The sequence below is a fragment of the Struthio camelus genome, chromosome 5 (assembly GCF_040807025.1).
Source record: "Struthio camelus isolate bStrCam1 chromosome 5, bStrCam1.hap1, whole genome shotgun sequence".
NCBI classification, from domain to species: domain Eukaryota; kingdom Metazoa; phylum Chordata; class Aves; order Struthioniformes; family Struthionidae; genus Struthio; species Struthio camelus.
This window is the reverse complement of record NC_090946.1, coordinates 83212426-83232084: the sequence shown is the minus strand read 5'-3', so window position 1 is coordinate 83232084 and position 19659 is coordinate 83212426. Positions and strand designations below refer to the sequence as shown.

The 19659-nt window shown below is 42.9% G+C and overlaps 1 long non-coding RNA gene across 1 annotated transcript; it reads right to left on the bottom strand.

Annotated features, from left to right (window-relative positions):
• Positions 1–299: 299 nt before the first annotated feature.
• On the bottom strand, positions 300–16382 carry LOC104145224 (uncharacterized). Its single transcript, XR_694284.2, has 4 exons — positions 16297–16382; positions 9976–10098; positions 1164–1455; positions 300–388 (listed from the first exon to the last, which is right to left on the bottom strand). It is a non-coding gene; the product is annotated as an uncharacterized lncRNA (long non-coding RNA).
• Positions 16383–19659: the final 3277 nt, after the last annotated feature.

Sequence of the window (19659 nt, the reverse complement as noted above, 5' to 3'; positions counted from 1 at the left end):
CTCACTGAAGCGCCACCGAATTATCTCTTCTCTCAGCCAGACTTCCTGCAGCCAGGCCTACTTACCGCAGATCTTGGGGGCGATTAAGACCGTCAGCTGTGGTCAGAGTCTAGACCCAGCAGCAAGGCTTTGCACGGGTGCTCCTCACTGTGCCCCATCTCCAGCAGCTCTTTGGGCTGCCCACTGTTGGGAACAGGACTGTGTAGTAGACTGGTGCCCTCTTAGGGACTGCTGGCAGACTGTACACCACACATACAGACATCCAAACACGTGGAATGACAGCACCTCCCTTCTCCCAGCAAAGCGCAGACTCCTACAAAACGTTGTATTTTCTTTAGTCATTAAGAGGGGGCAAATGCAGCGAAAGAGAGAACCAGGCTCACGGTTTCTGAAAAGCAGAAATCAGAGGTTTGAATAGTATTTCAGATGAATAATACATACCACGATTGCATTTCCATGAATGTTACGTATGTAAATGGGAACGCAATAACAGAGTTTATGGGGTCCAAGACTATTTCTAGCTCTCAGCCACTATTTCTATGATCCAGTGTGCTTCTCTGAACCGCCATTGCTAGTTCTGGCCTTGCTACTTCAGAAGACACAGGCCATCTGTCTCTTGCTTTATTTTCACTTTAAATTCCAGTAGTTTAGACAATTCCTATAAGAAAATCCCTCCCCCTGCAGCTTTACCACATCTAAAGTGGTTGGAGCAGATGCCTTGTCAAGGTTGAATTCTCCAGAAGCAGCTGCTTACACTCTGAGACATCACTCTGGAAGAAAAGCTGTCATTAGCAAGACATTTACAAAACCCTCTCCTCTTTTTGGTATACGTGTGGGCGTTGGGGAAGGTGGGGAGCAAGGGGTTTGGAAGAGACCTTCCTTTTCCAGAGTCACATATTTGTTTTGCTTTCTTAACAGAAGAATAAAAAGAATTATACTTCCAAAAAGCCTGCCAAAAGCTCATTACAGTAATTGTACTACCCTTGATGGATACTGAAGCTCACTACTTCCAAGAAAGCCAAGTATCATACATATAATTTTGCAACAGTAATCTGCTAAGAGGTTTATTTTTCATCCTATATAATGATTTTTAATGCACAGCATTAGAACAGGTAGGCCTTGTAATTACAAAGCCATCATAAAGTCTGTGGTATCCAACTTACCCTAGTTGCCAGTACATACTGGTGTGAAGTCGTCACACTTCTGGAAGCCTGGAGTGGCTTTTTCAGAGCTGGTGTCATGCGATGTTTCCTTGGTGAGTCCCGTGAGTTAATAGCACTGAGTGCAGACCACGCACCCTTTCTCTGTTTTAAATATTCCTCTGCCCTTGCAAGGTGGAACAGTATAAAGGGACATGGCCTTTTCTGCCTGGTGATACAGCCTTTGTACTGTTTTTCTGCCAGAGGTTAGATATTCATAGAGGACGTGCCAGCCTTCATTATTTATCCAGACCACCTGAAGGGAGGGGGAAAAAAAAAAAAAAAAGTCAGAAACAAATTAATGGGGAAATTTGAAAATCTGCTGCAGCTGAGTGCCTGAGAGCATCCATGGGGGCAGGCCCTCCAACACCTTCATTTCAGGGTGTTGTTCAGCATTTGCCAGACAACAGGGAGAAAAGCTCTTGAGGCAATGAAATGTGGGCAATTTTAGGGTTATCTTGAGCAGAATGATGATTTCCTTAAATTAGAGAGCTATTCACAGGAAGAGAGATGTGGGATGCAGGACTCGGGGCACTTGTGCTATGGCCTGTTCCTTACGGATGCTGCTGCTGCGCAGCCGAAGCAACGTGACTGCAGGAACGGTGCCATAAGCACAGAAGCACCAGAATTTGGCTGGACACTTCTAAACAAGAACGTTTTAGAGCTAAGAATGGGCTAGTTTGCAAGCTTTGCACAGCAACCCTATATCTGCAGAAAGCTGCCGGCACTGGATTTAACCGGGATGTTAAGTTCTCAGCCATTTTCTTTTACCACCCTATTTCTGGGTAAAACAAAGAAGTAACAGTCATAGAAGGTGTTCTCAAAGCATGGTACAGCTCAAGACAAATGGTCAGCAGGATCAAGATTGTTAGTATTCTTGAGACATACAGAGATGAAAAAGTTTCCTTTCCCTTTTGGTTTTAAAATTCAGCAAGCCCGTATAGCAATCAGTTCTTTAGAAAAGAATAAGAGTTTTTAACTTGCAGTCCAATTTACTATGTTTTAATAACCACGAGTTTCCAGTGATTGGAAGCCTGCTGCTGTTAGAAAAGAAAACAGCAGTAAATGCCATTCAGATAAGCTATTTATAAATGGTACACTTCAATTCAGGAAAAAAAAATGTTACAATAATTTTATTTACAGCAGGTGGTGCTGCAATTTTTCTCTGCAGAAAATGAGTAGTACCTGTGCAGCATAGTAACAGAAGCCAATGCCTTGGCGCAACAGACCTCACCGTGTTTGATTGCAGTTTTGCTCAGAACACAAAAGGTTAATGACAGCCAAAAATAGTAATAGGAAAATAAGTACAGCCCATTATCAAGGTGGAGCATTTCTGTAGATATTTAATAGCCAGAATAAAAAAATACAGCGAACATTGACATCATCTCTTACTGTCTTGATTCGAACAAGCTGTACCTTCAGTGGAGAAACTTGCCTTCTTCGCACAACACTGCCCTGGCTGCTTCCCGGCGCTCTTCCTGACAGTTTTTCCTTCATTTCTCTCCGCGGGAATAATCCCTTTCCCACTGTGTTTCGTTCTGTGAGGAAATCACTCCCTCCGCAGCAGCGTTTGTTTCCTCAGTAAGCAGGAAGACCCCAGCACAGCTCTTCTCAAGCAAACAGGCACTGATGCCAACAGATCCACTTTCAGAGCGGGACTGGGAGGGGATGCCACCGAGCTTGTGGCTCGCTTAGGCATCCACCATGGACCTGGGAGCTTCTGCCTGGTGCTGCAGAGTGGGTGCTTGTGCCTCCCAACCTTGTAGATGGACTGCTCACCAAAAATGCTATGCAATCACTCTTAGCTACAGCCCTTTCATCCTGACACCTTCCACCAGGAGAAAAGGGAATTTGGAAGACATCGCTGGGGCAGGACACAGCGATTCTTTCATCTGCTGGAACCATATCTGCCTGTAAAGGGCAATACGGGATTGTGACGTGATTGCAGTTCCCCCTTAACCTGGATCCAGTATTAGACTGATTTCAGCACAGACGGAGTGCTGGCCTGGCTCCCTCTCAAGTCAGGTCTGCACAGGACAGCAAACCTGAGGACAAGGCAGAGCTGATCATGGGGTGGCAGTTTCAAGATTTTAAGCTTTTCTCTTGCCTTCCACATTAGAAGACAGTGTTCTGAGTGCCAGAAAACCCAGTGCAGGAAGGATCCAAGCGTCAAACTTCACTGCATCACAAAGAAAAGTAAATACTCAGTGAAACTTCAGTCATATATTTATGACTGAAGGGAACTGTCTCCTTGCACACATGCACAGTTACTCAAAATACTGGAGGAAAGAAGAGAAGAAAGAGAAAATGCCACCACCAAGTGGAGGGAAGCATGCAGGTGAAGCAATGACAGTGTGAGAAAGGTAGAGAAAGTACAAACAGGGCTTGTAAATCCCTCTAACTGCTTGCAGTGATTTATTCAGGAAGAATAACCCCCACATTGTTATCTTCCATATAGAAGAAAAATGTTATCTTTGGGGCATTTTCTCCTCCAACTTGCTGATGTTCTTAAGTTTAGCAGCACTGTATGAAGCTTAGGATTGCACACACAGAGGCACGACACATGCGTGTACATACACAGCGGATGGATAGATTTATGAAAGAGTTGGTACAGAAGAACATTTGCCTTGCCGCAAGGTATTCTCCTCAGTTTGCTTGCCAGATGTCAGCTTGCTGCTTCAGCGTACTGGCTCCTCTGCCTGGGCGTTTCGAATAGAAGTATTGCATATTATTTTGCAAGAAAATAATATAATACCTTTTCCCAATGCAGACTGGGTAAGGGAACAGAAATGTTCTGCCGAACTGCAGCATACAAGAATGCAGTCCTACAGCCCCATTGGATCCTGTATGTCCGCTGGAGGTTCCTAACTCTTAGTCAGAAGATTAGTTTGCTTTCCAAAGCTCACATATATTTTGACCACTCACACGTTGAATAATAGCTCATTTCAAACATTTTTCTATTTCCTAGATTGCCAAATATAGATGGATGCTATGGACTAGGATCTAAAAATGACACTATTATTCTCCAAATAAGAGATTGCAGGAACCTGGAAAATGTGGATGATGTAAAGCTACAATGCTTAAACTTTCTTTGCCTGTGACTTTTCTTGCACACCAAGAATTTCAGGCAGTCCTAAGAACTAAGGGAAACATTGGCTGCAACAACAAGACTTGAGAGCCCATCCTGCTTAGGGTGCTGAATCCTAACAGGGGAACAGCTGAGCTAGTGGAACACCAAAGGCAGAGCTTCCCAAATGGTTTGATAATAAGTGTGGTTGCTGCCACTGTGAAGCAACACTGATTTTGAATAATAAAAAATAGGTTACATGCTAGATTTAGCAAGCCAGACTTTCCAAAGACCTCAGCTGCCAATTAGGCAATTAAATCAAGTGTTGAGATTTTTCAGAACGCACCTATTCCGCATCACTAATGATTATACCAAGCTAACTCATTTAGGTAGCATTTCAACCTTTGCTTATAGACAGTGCTTTAAAAAACAGGTTAAAAAGGCTGAGGTGGGAGCAAAAACCCAGCTCTAAACGGGGAAACCATTAGAGACTGCAGAAAAGGAAAGCACTGAAAGCTGCCAGACTGGATGAGATCCAAAGCCAAGCCGGACGACAGGAAGCGATGAGACAGCGGACAGGCTACGTGCTTGAGTTCAGAGATGGAGAGGAAGGAGCCGGAGCAACAGCTGAGGGGACTGTTTGTGCCGAAGCCTGTTAGCACTCCCTGAGACCCAAGAGACCCGAGGGCTTTTGCAGCAGGCGCGAGGAAGCAGGAGGGCAGCAAGAGGCCGAGCAGCCGGCTGGCATCCCAGCAGGGTCTTCAGCCTCCGTGGGCTGCACACGGCATCGCTGCCGCGCACCCCAACGGCAGCCCGTTTTCTGTAAAGATCTCCAGATTCCTCGCTACCTAAATAACGCTGGCAAAACGTCTGTCACTATGGCAACACGGGAAAACAAATTGATTTGAGAGGCATCTGATATTCGTAATGCATCGAAATTGTTGTTACTATAGCGACGTGATTTATAAATGAATTAAAGTATTTAGAAAGCAATTAGCAACTGAAACTCCGTCAAAGTGAGGTGAATCTCAGCACAGCCCTGAGCGTTGCCAGCCCTGCTGAGGCCTCGCGCCTGCCCAGGTCCAGAGGACGTCGGCACCTAGCTCTGCAGATTTGAACTGCTCGGCCGCAATGACCTTCTCAACATGGGGGATTCAGATATTCATCACAAACTGTGGAGGAAAAAGCCACACACAGCGGGCTGGTCATCGCAGCGTGGTCTGACAGATGGGCAGACGCCCTCACCAACTCAATGGCAACCACCCTACAAGCCAGTCCCCCCCGACCCCCGTGCAGTGTACCCATGTGGAAGGTCTGAGCCCCAATTGTTTGGCCAACGAGGACGTGATCTCTCAAAGGACAGGTTGTGCCAAAAGCACACGTGACTTAGATCGACAGGGCCAGCGTCAACTGGTCTGACCTGGTTCAGTGGAGGGAGGATGATGAGAAACATGTTAGAGAAACACCTTATACGTCTAGTATAAGAATGAAGAGCAAGTCACTTCAAACAAGGCTTCCAACCTGAATTACCTCGTGTGCAATCCCACTGGCGAAATTAATCATCTGCATCTGTGTTCGTTTGTATCTGTATGAGAAGTATATTTTACAGCAGATAGCAGTCAGAGCACAGTTGGACAAGGAGCGCTTACTTTGAGTTAAAAAAACGATTAGGCTTGAAAAGCAATTATGTAAATTCACTGAAGAGTAACATATAAAGAACTTTTAATGACAAAAATATTGCTTGACTCAGAAAGGCCCATAGGTACAGATCTGAGGAATGTGAGAGTGTATCAGCGAGTATCGCTATCCTTTCACCCTGGGGTCATGCTCTTCCTTAGGCATTTGCTGTTGACCATTGCCTGAGAGGGATACTGGCCTAGGTGGGTCTTTGGTCAAATCCGGTACAGGATCTGTGTGTTCTCATGACACAGACAGCAACCCACAACCGACTACCCTGTATTTGAATTACTCAGATCTCAAATAAGGCAATATCCAGGCAAACACTACACAAGAAAACCGCTTCACAGACTTTATCTGCCTTTGAGCAGCTGGTCTACAGAAGACCTAACTACAGGAATTCGCACTGCAGTTTGTTTCCTTTCATTTCACTTTTACATCTCATCTCCTTTCAGCAAGTCAGGTCAGAGACCAGCTGGCTAATAACATCTTTTTCACAATATTCCCTCAACAAACTAATGAAAAACCTCACCTGCTAAAAGTAGGGGCCTTCACCGCAAGCAAAACATAGCGCAATGACCGGTGTTGTTCTTCCTCCCATAGAACGAAGCCAGAGGAGCACTTAACACGACTGACTACAATAAATGCGTTTAATTGCACTTCCAATACTGACACTGAAAGCACTTTGGGGATTTAGGAATCTAATAGTCGGAGGGCAGCCACACAGTGGTTATTCTGTGCTGCTGACACTGAGTGACAATACATTGCACTCATGCATTGGGTGGGTACTGATCTCTGAAAAAAATTCCAATTTCTGACCCTCTATGTTCTCAAGCAGCCCAGTTTATTTAATACTTTGTAGGTTTAATTATGAAAAACAGAGCATCCCTTTCTGGTCCACACAAGAATGCATCCTTCCGTGTGGAAGGCAACACAAAAGTCCCTCTCTCAGCAAGCTCGCTAGGGAGACCTGAAAGCCCAAAGCCCTGCTCCCAGCAGTGGGGATGTTTCTGTATCACAAGTACTGTGGAAAAAGGTATGAAGTTGCTTTCTAAGAATGACTTGCAAACCATAGCTCAGGTGCCAGACTCTGACAAGGTCCCAATGTACACAAGGCAGCCTGAAGGCAGCCTGTGAGGCTGCGGTAATTTAAGCATCCGCTGAAGGTCCTGCAAAGAGAGTTGAGGGTCTCCCCCTCCCACAACCCCAAATGTAGAAGTTGCAAATGTAGAAGTTGTAGAAGGTGCCTTAAAAACACAGTACAAAGTCTCTCAGAAAGTATAAGAGTACCCACATAAAACTGTACCACTACACCCTCTGAAAAGGTAACTCCTGCATGCTTTGGCAGTGTGTCTTCAAGGTTAGGAGGAGTATGTTCAGCACAGAAGCTGCGCAGAAGCAGCCTTCTCATTTTCACCTGAATACTGTGAAGCAAATGAAAGATAAAAGCAGTTAACTACCAATCTCTTTTCATACTGGTAGAGCTGTAGCACACAAGAACTCTCTTTTGTTTCATCAAAGCCATTTTTGCAAATATTACATGATGCCTCCAGTTACGTTGTTGGCAACAAGGATCATGAACTTGTAGCCACAAGTCCCTAGCCTGAGTCAGGAGAAAGGAACTAATAGCTAAATCTGCAAGAAGGACATTGATATGAAACATCACCATTATTTCTAGTTATTAATAACACCATTATTAAGATCACCATTATTTCTAGTTTGAGATGCTGGTCTGGGAAAGAACTGACCCACCAAAGATTTCCACAGATACACTATCAGCAGTTTTACACCACAATACCAGGCTTATCTACAGAGGACCTTTTTTAGATGATTGACTATGTCTTATATGCAGTCATATCTGAAAATAGGAGACCTAATGCCACACAGAAAACTCTTCTGACAGCAGTTATTGCAGGAGAACAAGATATAAAATAAAACTAAACTATCATGACTGAGATATAAGCCCTCAATATGAACTTTTAATGCATCAGTAAGCAAACAGGCATCCCCTTCACATAATTAAGATTTCTGCATTTGTAATATTCTACCCTATGCTTAACAGCATGAAATTCAAAAGAAAGCTTCAAGCTTACAGAATCACAAAAAGCCATAGGTTTCTATTCATAGGAACTGCAGAAGAAAAGCTGATAAACCTACTTCTTTCGTTTCCAGTACCTCATACTCCTAAAACTCTCTTCAAAGTTCAGCTAGTCTCTCTTCCCAGACCTTGAGCAGGCCTTACACACCCACACAATTTTTCATCTGAAAGTTTAATTTCTTCTTCTTCCTTTTCAAGAAAAGTGTAACTTCATTTTAGCTATCACTGACCAGAAGAAACCCTCTGGCAATATTTAAGCAGAAAAATGACAATCAATCACAGCACAAACATTTCAATCCTATTATCAAATTGTGCATGTATACGTACATAATCATACCTACTAGAACAAGCAGTTTATATCAAGCAACTCAGTGAATCTGGTCTGTTTGCTCACTGAATATCCCTGATCATCTGAAAATAATAACAATTTGTTTAATAACAAGTTACCAATTGCTACTCTTTAGAACGATAAGTATTTGAAATTTATGCTTTGCTCTCTAGCTGAGGATGTTGTGTGGTACTTGCTGACACGGTTGAACAAATTGATAAGTTCTTTTGACATGAGTAGTTGTGCATACACATTCAGAAATCTATTTTGACCATTTTTTTCCACATAGTTGTATCATTTGCTTTCTAGGTTAAATTTATTGCTGCATGCAAAACCTCTTGCTGATGTAGGTGGAGAAGGCTTGAAGTGAATTAATTTAAATATATAAGTGAATAGATAAGAAACTTTTGCATTCACAAAAATTGATCCAGAATGATCATGAATTGCATTATCCTGGAAGATAGGTTAAAATATTCTGATAGAGTTACGGGTTGGAGTGAATTTCATAGACATTAATAACAGCTTCTGCTCATTGACACATATAAGAAATGACAATGTTTCCTTGCAAAACCAGTTAACTGAAACAACAGGTGACTTTACCTGCAATGAGGCTCACCCAAAATATGCATGGATATAGGAATTCACAAAGCTTTTACGCCAGAGAGACAAATGTTTGTCTGTGTAGAAGAATTGGAGCGGAAATTTAGAAACAAGCAGTGGAAAGTGGGAGCTGTAATTAAACACAGAAACATGGTCCTAAAGAAACCTGGAGATCTGTCTGCCTGTTGCTCAGACAAAGAGGATCTTGGCACTATAAGCAAAGACTGTGGTGTCCAGAGAATAGGATTTCATGAACTCTTTGCACACATCCCACAGCTTCAGCCCTCAATGAGCGCAGTTCACCAGGGTGTTTGTGGCAAACAGGGAGAACAGCAGCCCTGGACCGCCCGAGCACATAGAGGCATTCGAGGTACAAGATCTCATATGGAAGGCATTACCTGACTTCCAACCGTAAATAATGAGACTGTAAAAAAATAATAATTCCCAATTCAATGTAACTATATAAACAGACTCCAGGCTATATAACTAAATATTAACTTTTTAAAATACATCTGGTGCACTGCAGTAAGATAGCATTCCACTTCAGAAAATGCAATCTTAGAATCTCTTTCATTGAGGCTTTTCCCCCACAGAAGGAAGTTGCAGATGGGCAAGAGATTAACAAGCGTACTTCTGTGTACAGGTGTAAAGACAAAGTGGCTGCCAAATGAGCTTTCACCAAACTTTAGGTGTAGGGCACACCTTTCATGTAAGTGGACTTCATCAGAACTGCAGGCCTGGCAAAACACTAAGCCAAAACCTAAAGCCTTCTTTACAGGGCTTTTTACGAAAAAGGACATGCCTTGGTGGTGAAGAACAGTCCACTTTAACCCCAAGGACAATACAGGCACCGTGATGTCAGGAACCCTAACAGGAAATCTACTACTAAAACCAAAACACAATATGTGTGATCTGAGACAAGGTACAAGTCCTGAAACCAAAATGGCCTTGTTCATTCCAGGTAGTTAAAACTTCAATAAATTTCCCTGGATAAATTCTGACTTACCTTCTACCACACTCTTGGGATGAAAGAGATGGGCAAAAAGATCTGTAGATCTTCCGAGAGCCATCTCAAAGGGATACCAGATGCTCCGTTCTGAAGTTATTCTGTCCTTCTTGGTCCTTTGGGCTGCAAAAAGGTCAATATTAAATTAATCTAAATTGCAAGAATTACCCTTAGACTATCATCTCAGTTCTCCCACGCCTGATTTATCTAACTAACATAGTTTAAGTTGTCTGCCAAGGTAGTTAATGCTTCTGAGATACAGCCAGAAGAAGCAATCTACACTGTTGTCCAGATACAGCCTGACACGGACCCAAATAATGAGGGTATAGCACAGGACACGTTCCACCAAGAGGACACATACAAAGCTTGACTGTTTGTTTCTTTTGGGCACTGGCACCCAAAAAAGAAAAGTGAAGAGTCACCTCAGAGCTCTTAAAGTGTTTCTAGCAACACAGCTGAGAATTAAACAACTCAAGGCCTGTCTTTCAAAGGCCTTCCACTATCTCTTTCCAGGCTCTGGAGACCAAGTCATGCAAAGAAATTCATCAAGTCTGAGCAGAGGATGAGCTATGCACCTGCAGACTGTGCATCAGCAGGCCACGTCATCAGGGCTCTCTACCGTCCAACTATCCAAAGGTGCTTTTGCAGTTTTCCTGCTCCAACCACAGATGTACACATCAAACAAACATATATATACACACACATACACACACACTCTTATATATTATTATATATATTTGTTAATGTATGCTGGAAGACTACAATTTTTTCTAAGTATCCTCCCTTGCGTTTTCCTTCTAATCTTACAAGATAAATAAGCTCTCTGAGGATGCTTTAAGTATTAACTAATTCAGGTGTGTGAGAGAGGAAAATCTGTTTCTAATACTAATTATAATACTAATACTAATCTAGCAGAGTGAGTCACCTGCTGCACAGAAGCCTCACAAAAGGCAGGGATGCCCCAGGGAAGCAACCTGATTACAGATGTTTGGGTCTAAAGAGAGGCAAGTCAAGACAGAGAAGTAGGTGCAGACTCTGGGTCACAGCAGAGGAGGACCTGGTGCAGACTGCAGTGGTACTTGGGGCACACTCACCTCTTCCCAGCAGACATTGGTGGAAGCCCTAAAATTATCCCACAAAGAAATTTCCAGGAGAGTCTTCCTCCTTAGACAGAGAAGAAAATAATCTCTGACAAGTCCTTGGGACAGGAGGATGTTGATGGTGAAAAAAAGGACTCTTGGGTCAGATTCCAGAAGCACCTGTCAGCCTTGGTCCTCTACCTGGCATGAAGCTAACAGGACTGAAGGATGAGAGATGTGGACAGGAAGGACATGCTCCCGTCAGAGGATGCATTGATCCCATTTCCAAAAGTGCCACATCAAAATAGGAGGAAAGAGGACATCCTTTGACCATGCCACTGAACCAAAAGGGAGCAGCTGTGACTTGTACCAGTGCTCATCGCACTTGGTGGGGCAGGCAGGCCAAGATGTTGGAGAAGCCTGGTCTCAAGATGAGGCAGGTCATGACAAAGAAGTCGATATCCTTCAGTCAATAAGACATAGAGGAAGGTGAAGAATGGTTTTGCTTTCATACTCTGATCCTCTCAGAACAGGATATGCCAAACTGCTTTGGGGTGGGAGATCATGTGGCAGGAGGAAACAGTGATGAAGAAGCTACTTTCTTCAGTCACCCAAGAGAGAAAAATCCTCTTGCAGGACTGCAGTCATGCCCCAAAGAGTCTTTTCTTCTTCCAGGAAGAGTTTGGATTGTACACTGAGATAGATCCCCAAAATCCAGGATTTCCTAGATCTAAGAAAGAAAAATAGGAATGCCTAGCAATTAATAGCAAACACAGTCTCCTTTTCTTCTTGCAACAGGCCCCTGCAAAGTGTATCTTTGTATACTTTCCTCCTGAAGACAATAAAGTCTTCATATATGCTCTTCAGATGAAAGAAATTCTCTTTTAGATGAAAGAATGTTTCTTGAATGAGAGACAGAGTTTAAAGACCGTCTGCTTTGAGGAATTCGTAAAAGAAGAAACAGAATAGGAAAAAAACCCCACAAAATATAAACAAAAAAGGGAAGTAAATCATCTAAAAAGGATTTTAAAGAAACTCAGAGCTAGAAGCAAGGCTTGAAAAGGGGTTCTAACTACAAATGAAAGCTCCAATCCAGTCAGATGCAGAGAAACTGAAAAAGGGAGCCTTGTTCCATCCATCTTACCACGTTCACTATGCACGGAAAGGGTGGAAAATAGGTGCTGCCTAACAGGTATTAGTAGAGCTCAAGGTTTCTGGTTTTAGTGCTTGACTGCAGCCACCGTGGGCGTGCAGGTCAGTCACCCAAAGAGACCACCATGCTTTGGCTATCTCAGATGATCCTCATCCTAAGAGAGGATTTCTTCATAGGGGTCGCTGTACTTTGGGCAGCCTAAAATAGGACTCCAGTGCACCCTCGTGCACATGTTTTGTATTAGAGGGTCTCTAGAAACAAAATGTTGTCAAATTTATGACGTATGATAAAATCTATCAGCCCTTTACTCATATCCAGTTATAGTTTATCCGATGAAGTGCAAACAACAGAATGTTCATTTTGAGTAAGTGATCTTCCATGCTTTACAGAGGTTTATAGTTTAGCAGCTGTTAATCTTAGATCTTTATTTGAATTTATTCCTTTGGAAATGACTCCAGATAATAGTCCAACTCTACAGGCTGAAAACCTTTAAAGTGATACAAGTCATAAAATAAACATCAGCCAATGATAGAAAACACAATTTAATGTATCATTCATTACATTTGCTTGTAACACATTAAGAGTGGTAAACAGGCATTCATTTAAGTTTCTGCCTGAGAGTGTCCCTTCTGTCTGAAAAAAACTGCTGAAAAGCATGAAAAGCTGAAACTAGTAAATAATTTATGTAATGTATAAGTTTACCTCTTTCCTTAATATACCTGCGTCCTTAAAACGGAATTTCTTGCAAACCACAATAGATGATGTAAAGCTTACTCTATGTGCATAAATTTCAGCCATGTTCCGCAATTTTCCTGTTGTCTTTTTGATATTCAGAACTAACTTAACTTCTCAGCCTGGTTGTTGCATGCTTAAACCTTTCTATCAGTTCCTATGAATTCCATGATAAAATACCACAGAAAGCTCTTCGGTAACCAGAGATTATTCCAGAGTGCTGCACTCAGCATCCAGCAGATATCACCCAGAAAGGGCTGATGCTCAGTTTTCTGAAAGATCTTGAAGTTTGTATTCATCTTTAGTTAGAATGAAACATGAAAAGAGTCAAATTCCCCAAACAATAATATTCTGAAAGAGTGTTAATTTGGGACTAGGGAGAGACACATCAGAACTTCTTGTTTCAGTAGAATATGTATATTATTAGAGACCAAAAAAAACTATTTATAAAAAATCATGTTCCAAATATGTCAAAACAGAAAATTGATCCTGACCTTTTTCTACCAATTTGATTCTAGAATGAAAACTTTCTATTTTTAATTTTTTTTTTTTATGGAAATGTATATTCAAATTCAATATGATTCCACTATATTTTTTCCAGAAGAATTGTTGACCATAGGATTATGCTACAATTAGATGGAGCTCCAGTGATACTTTTTCTACTCGTTATGTTCACAGCTGACCAATTGTATCAAAATTATTTCAAGAAGTCACAAACTTATTGTCACCAAAATTAAGAGACAAAATTAACTTTTATTATTAATAAAATCAAAGACTTATTTTTTTTCAATTTAAAATCTTCCTAGCATTTGTTATCCCTCACGTTCATAATCCTTTGATCACAAGATCAACCCTTGTTACAAGTATCACTTTGGAGGAAGTTCTGAATTGTTCTTTTATATCTCAAATCTTTTTATTCCTATATTCATTTAAATCCATATGTGGTCACATATCCATATAGGATACTTAGTCCCATTCACCCACTTTTCATCTCTCCTCTGTTAGTAAGAAGTCATCATCAGCACGGTCACAGGGATTTTACAAATACCGTAGTGAAAGGATGGATGTCATTACAACCATCTAATTTACAGTGTCATTCCACTGTCTAATGTAAAAAAATCTGCAATATTCAATCTATGCACATCCAAGTCCAACAACAAACATGTCACAAACTTTCGTGGCTTCTACCTAATTAACAAAAACAAAAGCTCCTTCCTTGTCAAAGGTACCTCGTTCAAGTCATTTCAGCTACGTGTGACTAGGTAAGTTCTCGGCTGGCTGGCCCAAATCCTTCCTCCTCACATTATTATTACAAAAAGCCTTTAGATGTTAAGCCAGCTGTAATACTAGTGTGTTTTCACAGCACTTTTTCTGCTACCCTTTCCAATATTTTCATCAACTGTGAGATACTCATTACATTAAAAAAAGACCACAAGGTTATATTTACCTCTTTTTGGCGCAGTAAGAAGACGTTACTCTGTGCAGAGTGAGACGTGTACGACTCTAAGCCAGGGCTGCGGCGCAGAGAAACGCCGGGCTGGCTCGACAGCGGAGCCGCGGGAAGGGAGACCGGGATGGCATTGGGGGCCGCAGGCACGGGGCAGTCGGAGATGGGCGCAGAGACCCTTGCAGCAGCTGGCTGCTTGCCTGCTGTCGGCTAGAGATGCAGACCTGGCAGGGGACAGAACTGGGGCAACAAAGAAATGGTATTTAATGTTCGTAAAGGGCACTGCGTATAGTAAATCCAGGTGCAACGTGGAGCTGCAGCCCAATGGAAAAAAAGAAATGATATGAAAGTGTGCTAGCAAACACACAGAAATGACCTCGAGTGTCTCCTAGGGTGAGGAAGAAGAGACCATCACCGTGCCCATCACGGTCCTGGCAAAGACCTGCAGGGGCTGTGACTCACCGCAACACCTCCACCACCAGCACCAGCGCAACACCCCCGACCTCAGGGTCCGGAGGAGCAGGGCAAGGGGGAGCACAGCGCCAGCAAACAGGGTAGAAAATAATTGTGTATATACAAATTTTAAGGTATTCTTCTTTTTTCTTTTTCTTTAAAAACTAGATATGAACTAATGATTAGACTCTTAAGATTTAAATTATACTAACATGAAATTATTGGCTTTCCTTGTGTATCAGGTGCGCTTCCTTTTCACCCATAAACAAGATTTTGAGTGTAACAAAAGCGTGCTTTGAACCATCCCAGGGAGCGCAGCAAAGCTCGTCGTGCTGCTTCAGTACCGTGTCACCCTGAAGGACCACCGAGCAGCCGAGTTCCCGGACCCGTTTCAAGAATGCATCTGAATCCAGGGCAGCAGCAGACATTTCATGAAAGGAGACATCTTCTTACAAACAGAAATTAAAATAGACATTTATCTTCCAGAGGAACTATCAATTTCTCATTGAGACTAGGGGGCAGGATGAGATCTCTTCATGGACCTCAGTGATGCAAGAAATCCAGAAATCTCACTGTGGGAGACACTTTCTTGCCCTTACATTTATGATGGGCCTTTTTAACAGATATATGTGTTGCTGCTGTCATTTCACGGAAAAAGGTTTGAGAGAGAGGCTGGAAAGGAAAGAAAGAGAAGCAAAGGTTCAAAGTCACTCGGATTCAGAGGAGACACTTCTGCCTAATGTTACCTGAACCAGCTCAATTCCCTCTACTTTATTCCGAGGGCTTCCTTCGTATCGTCACTAATCAGTTCAGTTTAAATTTAGGAACTGTTCCTAAGAAACTGTTCCAGAAACTGGAACTAGATTGGTGCCTAAGAACAAGTCAAAACACACGTAGAAGAGCAAGTCCCTTCTTTTCTAGCTCTGGGCACACTCACATCTCAAATCCAGAACTAGATCTAGGTTGTTAGATCTAGTAGGGAGGTTATGCTAGTGGTAAAATATTTAATCCTGATAATATTCTATAGTTCTATTTTAAAATCAATTTATACTGAAGATATTATGGTAATTAATTATGAAATATCACGGTTTTTTTATTTCATTGCTGGTTCCAAGATTCCAAGTGAGCTATTTTAGTGCAAAAATTTGTCAGAACAAGTTATTGGAATGCATCTCAGGGACCGTTTTGCAAATTGCCACGTAAAGGTTAATATATGAAAGAGCAGAAGTAGAGGCTAACACTTCTAACACGGCCCCAAACAAGCTACTCCACGCACATTTTTAATGCTTCTCTGGTATAGTCTGTAGGAATGTTTCTGAACAAGTCACAGTTAAAGACAGCTACAAAACAGAACTAAATAGTCTTACTGGAAAATGCTGATTCCTCAGAACCAAAAAACATTTCACAGGACAAAAGATGGACACAGCAGACAGAAACTCAGTGCTTACTACAGTCACCTGTGATACGGAGGGCAGAGCTAACGCTTCTCCAGCCTCAGACGAACCTGATCCTTCTCGCGGCAGGTCAGACCGTAGTCCTCCAGCCGCAGACCCCATCCGCTCTCCGTGACGGAGAGCTTCAGGCTCCTGGGTCTCGTCTCTCAGCAGGTAGATGTGGACCTCTGCAAGTTCTTATCTCAAAAGTCTAGGCTAGAAAATTCGCAGATAAGAATGAAAACTCAACAGTGGAAATATTTATATGTCCAACAAAACTCTAATTTTTAAATGTTGGTCACTTGCCTGGGGGTTGTTATTGTACTAAAGTGTCAGGAATAGATACCGAACAGTGATAGCGTACAACTCTGCAAGCTAGGAACTTGATCTTTTCCTCTGATCCCAGTTATTCAAGCTTCAGGGCAAGAGAAAAATGAGCAAATTATAAAACATAAAAAAAAAAAAAGTGTTTCAAGACTAGTTATCAGATAAATAGACTTTCCTAAATATACTGTGAAACTCTGTGACTGTCCTAAGCCCCAGCTACCAGCACAAGCAGACAGTGCTCTCACGAGCTGCAGAAAGTTGAACTCGGGAGGCATAGCGCATGCAGGGCAGAGACCGCAGTCCTGCAGATCTGTTAACGGAAACGGTGCTCCTCTGTTTAGTGAACCCTAATCTCTGCTTTTCCTTGATGGAAATCTGAGTATTGCACCCAGTGTCCAGTTCAACCCACACGTTTCTTCAGTAATTCAGGGACTGGCACCGCTTGGTCTGAGTTCAGATTCAGCTGAGATTCGGCGTTCAGATTCAAGGCCAGCTCTGCTAGCTGTTTTTCAAAGAGGAAGGACCACTCCTGTGATTTAACTGTGGTAAACCAACCCTGAAATTGCATCACCCACAGTAAAGCCCTAAGAGAAATTGCCCCTTTTTCTGTTTAGAGCTGTCTTTCTGCTACAACATGCCCCTGAATCATTCCGTGAGGTTTTAGGTGCCCGACCTGCTTTTACTCTGCCGGAGTTTAGTCAAGAGAAACAATCTGTGTTTTAGACATACGGTCATTCTGAATATTGTGGACCGAGTATAGACTATGGCATCAGGGAGCCGGCTTAATATTTTATCTATTGAACGATTAGGATATGAAAGAAAGCACTGCACAAAGGAGATGTGCTCTTGTCTCATCTATTTTTATTTTCAAATTTTTCAATTCAGAAAAGGCTTTGAAAAAGAATTCCTAGTGAAGCAAAAACCCCCAAGGGGCATGCAAATCTGAACTCAGATACAGCTGCAGCTGGATTTTGCTCCACAACTACCCCAATTCTAATTTATTACAAAACTAGATGTATAAAGATTGTGACAGAGAAGGCACTGCAGATAAAGATTTAAAATTCAGTTGCTAAATACATGGTTAGCTATAGTGAAAATGTAATTTAGACTTGCTAGGGTAGTTACAGTCCTGAACTAACATTGACTACTAATTAGAAAAGCGCTGCAGGACATTATGATAATGAGTAGCTTTCCACATCCAAAGTGTTCTGGGTTGCTTCAGTGAGGAGAAAGATTGAGAGCAGTAATGCATCTTCGAAAACATCCTTAAGCAAGCTTGATTTCACCAAAATTAAAAATTAAATGAAAACAAAATAATTTGCCTGCAATTCCAAGCCACTTCCAACCAAAAAATCTCCACATTTTCCTTCAAATTTTTTCACTTGTTCATGCCACCTCTGATGCTGTTCCAATCTTTTTTGCCACTCTTCCTTATAAACATGTAACTTCATAAATAGCAACTAAAGCTTCCCTGCAACATGCTCCTTGCAAGGCACTTTGCTTTGGGTCAACCTTGAGTTTTGGACAAAGCACATTATTTTTCAGCTATCTAATTCCAGAGAAAAGTTTCAGCGTTTCTTCCACTTGCCTTAAAAGCATGACCAAACGGCAGCTGCGATGCTGGACGTGGCTGCAGGAGGCAGGGGAGCGAGGTGCCGCTCCGAGCACCCCTGAGCCCACGCCAGCTGTATGCACTAATCAAAGGGATAAGTCTATGCTCCTCGTCGAGCAACCGAAACACCTACAGCGATCCCCCATATATCCAAATCTTTGTGAAATGCACCTCACTGCATAACTTTGTTTTGAGAGTCACAATTATTTCCGTTTGCTGCTTGAGAAAATGACATAACGTTCCTACCTAATGCTGATTTCCCCCGAGTTGTAGGCACCAATTTTTCTAAACGGCGATGCCTGATCGAATTAAAGTAGGTGGGTATTACTGGGGCAGCTACGGTCCTGTGTCACTGTGCGTTTCCAGCCGTACGGTGAGCCCAAGTCGCTCTGGGAGCGCAGGAAGAGACGCTGAGCGCTTCGGGACCCGGCAGACCTGGGCCGCCCGGCACTGCTGCCCCTCGCTGCACCCGGTTTCCCTCCACCCACAGGCTGGAAACCGTGTCCGTGGCTTCAGGGTGAAAAGAAATTTTCGTTCCACTAATATTCTGTAGCTTTTCAGTGAGAAAACTTGAATTTTTCTATTGCTAACGCACAGTTCAAAGTGTCCTCAGACTTTCTCAGCCCAAAGAGAGATTAGTACCAGGATGTGTTTCGGCCCTGGTGAAAGTGCTTGTGCGCACGGCTTACGGGGCTGGGGAAAGAGCGCGGGCTGCTTTCTGCTTTAACTCTGCAGCCTCTATCGATAGGCGTATTCTGACAGCAGGTTTTGCAGCTACGAAACCAGGATTCAGGGCGCCCATGGGGACCTGCAAGTCTCGCATCTGTCAGGAATTTAATCTCTCTCCCCCAGACCTTGGCCATAAAGCAATTCAACGAGCAATGCAGCTCTGACGTGGCATTTCTGAAGCACGCTGCAAAGGCCACCGGGTGCCCCTGCCCAGCGCTCGCCGCGGCGGAAACCCGGGGCTGCGCCGCGCGAGAGGAACGAGCAGGGCTCAAAGGGCGCTGCCTTGCTGCCTGCTACCTCTGCAGCTGCAATGTGCACACGCTTCCCACAAATTACGTTTAAAGCGTGCGATACGTCACTACGCGTGCATTTAACCATCTCAGAGTGGCTTGCTGGCAGATGGGATGCATAAGACTGAATCAGATGCGTTGACCAAAAGCGTTAATCGTTTTTCTCTGCTAATAAATAGGACCTGTATTCACACGTGGAAGTTATTTAAAGTTCATAGATTTCCAGCAGCATTTGCTAAGCTTAGTCTGACAGTTTCCTGGGAGCAAAATATTTACGCAGCAGACTGTCTGGACCGGACGCTGTGCTCGCCGTGGTGTAGCAGACAGCTATGCCATGAGGACAACCCACGCGGATAACCAGTATTACCTCAAAATGGCAGCAATGAACTGCTGATGGGAGCAGTGGCCAGAGACAGTCCTTTGCTGAAA